This window comes from Bison bison, unplaced genomic scaffold (genome assembly GCF_000754665.1).
Source record: "Bison bison bison isolate TAMUID 2011002044 unplaced genomic scaffold, Bison_UMD1.0 scf7180017864302, whole genome shotgun sequence".
NCBI classification, from domain to species: domain Eukaryota; kingdom Metazoa; phylum Chordata; class Mammalia; order Artiodactyla; family Bovidae; genus Bison; species Bison bison.
In genome coordinates, this window is record NW_011494874.1 from 2,342,767 (window position 1) to 2,352,229 (window position 9,463).

Below are 9,463 nucleotides of genomic sequence, written 5' to 3' on the forward strand. Positions count from 1 at the left end.
AAATAACACCCAGGACTGATCTCCTTTAGAATGGACTGGTTGGATCTCCTTGCAGTCCAAGAGACTCTCAAGAGTCTTCTCCAACACCACAATTCAAAAGCATCAATTCTTTGGCACTCAGCTTTCTTCACAGTCCAACTTTCACATCCATACACGACCACAGGAAAAACCATAGCCTTGACTAGATGGACCTTTGTTGGCAAAGTAATGTCTCTGCTTTTGAATATGCTGTCTAGGATGGACATGAGTTTGGGTGAACTCTGGGAGTTGGTGATGGACAGGGAGGCCTGGCGTGCTGCAATTCATGGGGTTGCAAAGAGTTGGACACGACTGAGCGACTGAACTGAACTGAACAATTAATTTTATCGTTTCACTTTTTAAAGTGGGTTACTAGAAATTTTTGTTTTTTATTCTATTTTTTAAAACCTGTTTTCACTTTTATTCTTTCTTTAAAAATTTTTTATTGGCATTTGGCTGCTTTATAATGTTGTATTAATTTCTACGGCACAGCAAAGCGAATCAGCTATACATATACACATGTGCCCTCTTTTTTTAGATTTCCTTCTCCTTTAGGTCACTACAGAGTATTGAGTAGAGTTATACATTATTGATACTGTACATAAAACAGATAACTAATGAGAAAAGCAAGGCTTTAAACGGAAAGAGAAACTTACCAGAGAAATGAAAGTCGCACTGGATTATTGACCTACGTGATTGCAATGCCTCTTTTCCTCCAGATTTCTGTATAACCTTTAAATCCTGTTCCTGCCTGTGCCTTGGTCCCCCGGATTGGCCGTGAGTTGTACACAGGCTGCTTTTGTAAGATGGTGAGAACTATTGCCGATATTTTAAATGGCTGACTCAGAACTTTCCCCTCTTCTTTTCTCCTAAACACATTATTTTCAGGAAATCTATGTTGTAAGACAGGACTCTGCAATTACAGTCTTGGGGCCAAACCCCTCCCTCAGCATGTTCTTGTAAATAAAGTTTTATTGGCAGTCCGCCAGGCCCGTTCATTTTGATATTGCCCGTGGCTGTCCTGCGTGTTCCATGGCAGAGTCCAGTCCTTGCAACAGAGACCATGGGGCCCGCAAAGCCAAAAATATTTACTATCTGACCCTTTGCAGAAAATGTTGCCAGCATTCTGTTGTAAGAGATGCTGAAATGTTTTAATTCTTTGAGGACTGGGATGCATAATTAGTGTTTTTTAGTTTCAGCATGCTAAAAGGAGGAAAACCTATTTACTATTATATGCTCTGTAGGGGTCATGAAATACTGTCTTATAATTACCAATATTTTAATGAGTACCAATTAGCGTATTAACAAAATGTAAGGGAAGATCTTAAAGGAAGAGAGTGAAGTATTCCATCAGATTTCTCCCAACTTAACAGCTCAAATATAGACTCTTGTGTGAAGTTAGCATATTGAAAAATCTTTGGCAATTTTATCTGCATCCCTAAAAGTTTATATATTTGTATTTTGGGGGAGGGATCTTTTTGTTTGAAATTCTTCCTAAATTCAGACACCAAGGTATAATCAGTTGTACAGTTTTGGCTCTTTTCTTATGTAATTCTACCCAAAATGACATCACTTAATGCTTGCTGGGCCTTCAGGAGCAGAGAGGGTTCAATTAGAGCCTCTCCACCCCCCGTGTGTGTCTGCGTGCTCAGTCGCGTCCAACTCTTTGTGACCACATGAATTGTAGCCCACCAGGCTCCTTTGTCAATGGGATTTCCCAGGCAAGAACACTGGACTGGGTTGCCATTCCTCCTCCAGGGGATCTTCCCCGCCCAGGGATTTAACCCACGTCTCCTGTGTCTCCTGCATTAGCAGGTGAGTTCTTTGCCACTGGTGCCACATGGGAAGCCACTCCCCAGAGTTTTCTATTAAAAAAAAAAGTCTCACGTGATTTCTAATCAACTGGACCAGGGTTTTTCAGCTGCAGCACTGTTGACATTTGGGATCAGATGATTCTTTGTTTGTGGGGGCGGGGGGACACTGTCCTGTACCTTCTAGGATTTTCATCGGCAGCCCTGGGCCCCATCCATTAGATGCCAGTAGTGAACATGACCTTCTCCACCTGCCCCACTCATCACATCCCAAGCTGTCTGCATTTGTGTGTGCTAAGTTGCTTCAGTCTTGTCCGACTCTTTGTGGCCGTATGGATCATAGCCCATCAGACTCCCAGGCCTTCTGCCCATGGGATTCTCTGGGCATGAATACTGGAGTGGGTTGCCATGCCCTCCTCCAGGGGATCATCCTGACCCAGGAATGGAACCCGCGTCTCTGACGTCTTCTGCGTTGGCAGGTGGGTTCTTTACCACTAGCACCGCCTTGGAAGCCCCAGGCTGTCTGCATGTGTTGCCAGACATCCCCTAAGAGCCAGTCCCCACAGGGAGAGGCCGGGTGGATGCTCTTTTCCAGGTGAGTGAGTGCACGTGCCTCTGAAAACTGGTGCTGTGGGGAGGAGCCAGAAGCCCTGCAGTCCGCTCTGCTCTGGACCTGGAGTCCTGTGAGTGGTGAGGTCTTGATGGAACTCTTACCTGGCCTGAGCCCCATCTCACTCTCTGCCAGGGGAGGAGGCAGTTCCTCTCAGTTGCTTCTCCAACCAGAGCTCTGGGAAGGACAAGCATTTCTTCAGTTCAAAGCCATTGTTCTCAAATATTCTTTATTTCGAGGTGTGCATTCCTTATTTGATGGAGAAACCCCAATAAACACACACTGATACCTAAAAAACAGAGTTTTTATTTAAAAAAAATTTTAGTGGAGTAGAGTTGATTTGCAATGTGTTAATTCAGGTGTACAGCACAGGGAATCGGTTACATGTGAAAGTATATCCAGTCTTTTTTAGATTCTTTTCCCATCTAGGTCATTATGGAATATCGAGAAGAGTTCCCTGTGCTATACAGCAGGTTCTTATTATCTATTTTATGTAGAATAGTGTGTATATGTCAGTCCCAATCTCCCAATTTATCCCTTCCTCCCTCTTCTCCCTGCTTTGAGAAAACAGAGTTTTGAAAAATTGGAGATACTTTTAAAAGGAAGAAGTTGATCTGCAAAAAAAAAAAAAAAAAAGTGAATCAACTTTGGGGAACAATATTTGACTAGACAAGCAAGTGAAAGGCTGGAAGTCTTCCGAGAGAACTGATAATTAAATGAATCTCAGAAACTTTATTTCCCTCCAAGTGCATTTTATGTAATTTTCTAACATGGAAACAACAGCTCTTCTCCTGGCTAGGAAAAAAAAAAAAATCAGTCCCCACCTCACAATCAACAGAATCGTGGTTTTGACTAATTTCTATAATCAGAAGATAATTTGACTTAAGAATAATAATAGTAACAATATGCCTGTTATGAAAGAGGATGCTTTTATCATCTTATTTGCCAGCGATTATGTAAATTGCAGATATAGGGTGGAGGGCAGGAAAGCTGCAGAAAGCTAGCCTGCGTTTTCTGTGGGAGCCATGGGCCTTCTGCTAGGAGAGAGCGCCAGATTTCACCCCCTGTGAAAAGGATTTATTTTCTGCAGACTGGCTAAAACATTTGATAGTTTAAATACAATGTGTTGGAAGGAGAGCAGAGCAGAGAGCACATTTCTGCTTTCTGCTTTCCTTCCCCTGAGACTTGGAGCATCACTGAATGTCCCCTGTCTCATGCCGGGATGGACCCGTTGCAGGAATTTCCCAGTCTCCACCTTTCCCACTCCCATCACAGCCTTTCCTCTCCAATGACACAAACCTCTTCAGGGTCCTGACTCAGAGGCTTTGCTTTTCTCCCCTTCTTCTGGGAAGCCAAGTTCTAACCACCTCCTACATCAGCTGGACAGGTGTTCTTGGATGTGTTACCCTCTGCTGTCTCTGGGCTCCAGCGTTGTTACCCCCAGAACCAGAAGACTGGATTCAAGTCCCAGGTGCCCAGACAGATTTGCTGCCCTAGAGGATGTGGTCCTGGGAACCTGCAGGGTGAGCGGCAGCAGGGCAGAGGCCGTCTGGGGTTTCCACAGAAGGAGCATTCAGATTGTTGTTCAGTCACTAAGTCAGGTCTGACTTTTTGACCCAATGGACTGCAGCCCGCCAGGCTTCCTGTCCTTCACTCTTCCAGGGTTTTCTCAAACTCATGTCCATCGAGTCAGTGATGCCATCCAGCCATCTCATCCTCTGTCACTCACTTCTCCTTCTGCCCTCAATCTTTCCCAGCATCAGGGTCTTTTCTAATGAGTCGGCTCTTTGCATCAGGTGGCTAAGTATTGGAGCTTCAGCTTCAACATCAATGAATATTCCAATGAATATTCAGAGTTGATTTCCCTTAGAATTGACTGGTTGGATCTCCTTGCAGTCCAAGGGACTCTCAAGAGTCTTCTCCAGCACCACAACTCAAAAGGGTCAATTCTTTGACTCTCAGCCTTCATTATGGTTCAACTTTCACATCCATACATGAATACTGGAAAAACCATAGCTTTGATTATATGGACTTCTGTTGGTAAAGTAATGTCTCTGCTTTTTAATATACTGTCTTGGTTTGTCATAGCTTTCCTTCCAAGGAGCCAGCGTCTTTTATTTTTATGGCTGCAGTGATTTTGGAGCCCAAGAAAATAAAGTCTATCACTGTTTCCATTTTTTCCCCATTTATTTGCCATGAAGTGATGGGACTGAATGCCATGATCTTAGAATGTTGAGTTTTAAGCCAACTTTTTTCTCTCTCCTCTTTCACCCTCATCAAGAAGCTCTTTAATTCCTCTCGGCTTTCTGTCATTAGAGTGGTATCATCTGCATAGCTGAGGTGGTGGTTATTTCTCCCGGCAATCCTGATCCCAAGTTGTGATTCACCTAGCCTGGCATTTCGTATGATGTGCCCTTCATAGAAGTTAAACAGACAGGGTGATAGTATAGAGCCTTGACATATCCCTTTCCCAATTTTGAACCAGTTCATTGTTCCATGTCTGGTTCTAACTGTTGCTTCTTGACCCACATACAGGTTTCTCAGGAGACAGTTAAGGTGGTCTGTTATTCCCATCTCTTTAGGAATGAAAAGGAAAAAAAAAAAAAAAAATCCAGATGCACATGGCTAAATTATTTGTGCACATTATTGCTCTCGTCCAAGAGCCTCCTGAGTGTCAGAAGCCCTGTGAAACCCCCTCATGTGAAGACCCAGCCTGTGTGTGTCCATTGGGCCAGCGGCAGCCTGGTGGTGGACGGTGGTCTCTCTCAGCTGGGCTCTGGCATCTCTGCTCTGCTTCTCTCTGACTGGAGGCAAATTACTTAACATCTTCAGGCCTCCGTTTGCTTTTATTTGACCTGGGAGTCATAACTCTGCTTCTCAGAAGGGTCGTGGGGAAAGCTCTCAAGCAATGTTCCCAAATGTGAGCTGTGGAGCGGGGGCATTTATGCCTGGATGAAAGAGTTCTAGGTCAACAAAAGAACTGAGATCCTCCCAGAGGGTGTGCATTTCAGTGGGACTTCACCTGAAGTTGTCTGGATTCTTGAACATCAGTGAGTGTTTTCTACATACTGGCCATTCTTCCCAGCACTTTATGTTGATGAACGCATTTGGTCCTCAAAACAGAGTTAGCAGAAGGTCCTCAAAACAGAGTTAGCAGAATGTCCTCATCTGCTCCGTTTTACAGAAGAGGAAACTGAGGCACAGAGGGATTAAGTCGTGGCTCAGTGTCACACAGCTTTTAAACAGCGGAACCGGAATCCAAAGGCAGGCCACCTGGCTTGGAAGCTGCCCTCTTCACCCCAGCGTGTCCACCGCAGTGAGTCTGCACCACCAAGCTTTAGGGAAGGCTGGTATCTGCATTGTCCCATGATTCCTCAGTTTTGAACCATTTTCCCATCCACTGATAGAAAATTCTGGATTTAGTGATGTCAGAGAAAGGGAGGAGGTACACGCATATCGGCGCTGCTTCAGAATATTCCACCTCAGCTTTGGGTTAATTCAATCTGATTTTCAGTCTTTTAGATGCAGTACCTTTTCCCCCTTCTCTTTCCTTGTTACCATGTGTATCTGTAATAGAGAGCGCTCATTCATTGCCATCTTATCCCTCTGCTCATCTTCTAGTGTCTGGGAAAGGAACACTTCACTCTTTCCTTTTACTTGTGCATCAGGCCATATCTTTCCTTGTAAGGAAAGACCAGACCATTTCCAGGACCTAGAGGTGAGCGTCCTGAGAATTTACTCTAGGCTTGGGTGTGTTTCAGCGCAGAGCTCAGCTGGCTGACCCTCCAGCTGCTGGAGAACATTTCTCATGGAAACACATATTTGGTGAAAAATAACATTTCACCAAAGACAGCTTGAGTTCTGAAGACCGTTTTTCTTAGCTATGGCTGAAAACCACATTTTCCCAAACCACATTACAGTCAAGGTAAACCAGAGAAGTCCCACTTTTGTTGCAAACTTGACTTCAGGGTATAATTTTAAAGTTTAGAAGAGTTTGGGAGTATTTGAAAAATTTTTCTAATTACAGAAAATGGCAGAGACACAGAGGAAAATGTGTAAAAACCTGGACTAATTGGCTAGAGAAATCGAGCAATCAAATCACAGCCCCAAAGCCAGGAGTTGCTCAAGGCAGATCTGTATCTTGATGTGTTTTATCTTCTGTGGAAATGTTGGAGTTAATTCATTTTGAGGTGGTTCATCTTGTCTCAGGCTGGTTTTCGGTGATTCTTCTAAAATGGCCCATCAATTTCCAAATGGACAGAGAGTGGCAACTGGTGTGCAGGGGGATATATAATGGGAAACACAGTTACAGATTCCTCACACACCTCAGAGAAGAAGCTGGAAGTTTTCTCTTCCACATGCTCAGAGGCATTCGGGGACATGGCAGAGAAGTTAGGGTGCAGAGGATTGCTCATCTTATATTTAAGATATCGCCTCACGCTGCTCTGCAATTATGAGGAGTGTTCCTGGGGCTGGTGTTGGTTGGGAGAAGGCTGGATTGCAAAGCAACAAGATAATTAGGCGCAATTGAATTAACTAAAGAATAAGTGTCAGACTCAGTTGCAATCCTCCTCATTTCATTATACGGAACACAGTAACGTCTTTTTTTTTTTTTTGGTTTCACTGAATCATTTTATTTTGTATTTTGTTGAGAGACATTTAAAAGTTTTTTGGTTTTGTTTTTTAACTGGAAGTAGAGTTGCTTTACAATGTTCCGTTCATCTCTGCTGTACAGCAGAGTGGATCAGCTATGTGTATACACATATCCCCTCTTTTTTGGATTTCCTTCCCATTTGGGTCACCAGAGAGCATTAGGTAGAACTCCCTGTGCTCTATAGTAGCTTCTCCTTATCTATTCTATACACAGTATCAGTAGTGTATGGGCTTCCCTGGTGGCTCAGCTGGTAAAGAATCCGCCCGCAGTGTGGGAGACCTGGGTTCCATCCCTGGGTTGGGAAGATCCTCTGGAGAAGGGAACAGCTACCCACTCCAGTACTCTTGCCTGGAGAATCCCATGGACTATTCCACGGGGTTACACAGAGTTGGACACGACTAAGCGACTTTGGCTTTCATTGGCAGTGTGTATTTGTCGATCCCAATCTCCCACCCCACTTGGTATCCATCCATACCTTTGTTCTCTGTATCTTTGTCTAGTTCTGCTTTATAATAAGATTATCTATGCCAGTTGTTTCAGATTCCACATATATACATATATATGGTATTTGTTTTTCTCTTTTTGACTTTCTTCACTCTATATGACAGTCTCTAGGTCCATCCACCTCTACAAATGGCCCGATTTCGTTCCTTTTTATAGTTGACTGATAGCCTACTGTCCATATGCACCGAATCTTCTTTATCCGGTCCTCTGCTGATGGACTTTTAGCTTGCTTCCATGTCCTGGCGATTGTAAATAATGCTGCAGTGAGCACTGGGGTGCATGTGTCTTTTTCAGTAAATAATTTTTAAGCAGTTCCAAAAACAGGAAGATAGTAAAAAAGCGAAGATAAATGAGAAAATGTATATTCCATTAACTCCATCTGGAAAATATTTAACTGGATTAGCTGCACTCAGATACTACTGTAGTGGAATTGTTACCTTGTGTGGTGTTCACACCCAGCAATTATAGTGCGTGTGTTTCCTTCCCTTCCTCCCTGCCTGCCTGCCTTCCTTTCTTCCCTTCTTTTTTCCTTCCAATTCCATTCTGTCCAATGAACATTTATCCAGGTCCTCTTTGCCCTGTAACTGTGCAGGACCCTTTGGGGCCTTCCTGGGACAGACCCTCCACTACATCCTTCATCTGCCTGTTATTTGCAGAAAAACTTTAGCCTGCTAGGCTTTCCCCGAGTTCCAAAGAATGAGTTTAACCAGAGACATGAGAAAATGCAGAAACAAAGAAAACCAGTCAAGGAAGCCGAAATAATAGTTTAGTACATTATACAAGGTCAAGGACCTTTAGTTCCTCCTCAAGGGCTATAGATAATATTCCAGGTCAAGTCCTTGAGCTGTTTTGCAGACACTGAAATCCCTGGTGCCCACAAGTACATAGACCCCAGACTGGTTGGAACCAGAAGGCTGGTGAGGTTGACTCCTGATTACCTCACCACCAGCCAATCAGAAGAATTTCCACAAGTTGATCACACACTCTGCAGCTCTTTCCCTTACCCTGTCTTTGAAAACCTTTCCCTGAAAGCCATTGGGGAGTTTGAGTTTTTTGAGCACCAGCTACCTGGACTCCTTGCTTGGCACCTGCAACAAAAGCTTCACTTTCCTGCACCACAGTCTGGTGTCAGTAGATGGGCTTTAGCTCTTGAGGATGAGCAAACCCAAGTTTGGTTTGTTAACAGTACCAGGTCATGTGCTGCTTGCTGGGAAGTAGGGTCAAAACTAGGCCTCACTCCTTGGGTTCTGAAAGGCCATGTGATGTAGAATGAGGGATCTATCACAGCTGGAGTTTTATTTGGAAGCAGTGGACCCAGCGAACAAGTGTTCTCTGAGGGTTAATGGGGAGAAAGGAGCTGTAGGGAGCACGGACATCATCCCAGTGGGTCATCCTCTGAATTTACGATTTTATCTGAGGAACAGTTCCTGGCTCCTCTGCACATATCAGTGCTCCCTTGACCTTACATATTTTTCCATTATTTTAATTTTCCAGTTCTCATCGTTTCATACATTTTTGGTAGGATGGTAGCCCCCACCTGTGAGAGAGGGTGGACAGATTTAGCAACAAAACAAAATGAAATAAAAATAACACACCCCACCTCAAGGAGGATGCCCAGTTAAATTTGGATTTCAGATAAGTAATAAATAATATATTAGAATCAGTAGGCCCTATGCAGTATTTGGGACACGCTCAGATAAAACTTTTGATTCTTTATCCAGTATTCAAATTTCGCTAATTATCGGGTATATTATCTGCTAACCCTTCTCTGAGGAACAGAGGAGATGTCATTAAAGTTAGGGGTAGTTTAAGAGATGCTTAGGTTTTACACCTCCATCTTTTAACTTTTGAAAGAGAGGCTGAAAT

The 9,463-nt window shown here is 43.7% G+C and overlaps 1 long non-coding RNA gene across 1 annotated transcript in view; it reads right to left on the reverse strand.

Annotated features, from left to right (window-relative positions):
- The window catches only part of LOC104996951, a 5,485-nt gene extending 3,786 nt beyond the window's left edge, over nucleotides 1-1,699 (reverse strand). Inside the window, exon 1 of the long non-coding RNA XR_826268.1 lies at nucleotides 675-1,699. This is a non-coding gene — a long non-coding RNA (uncharacterized LOC104996951). The remainder of the gene's footprint in view (nucleotides 1-674) is intronic.
- Between the last annotated feature and the right edge of the window lie 7,764 nt (nucleotides 1,700-9,463).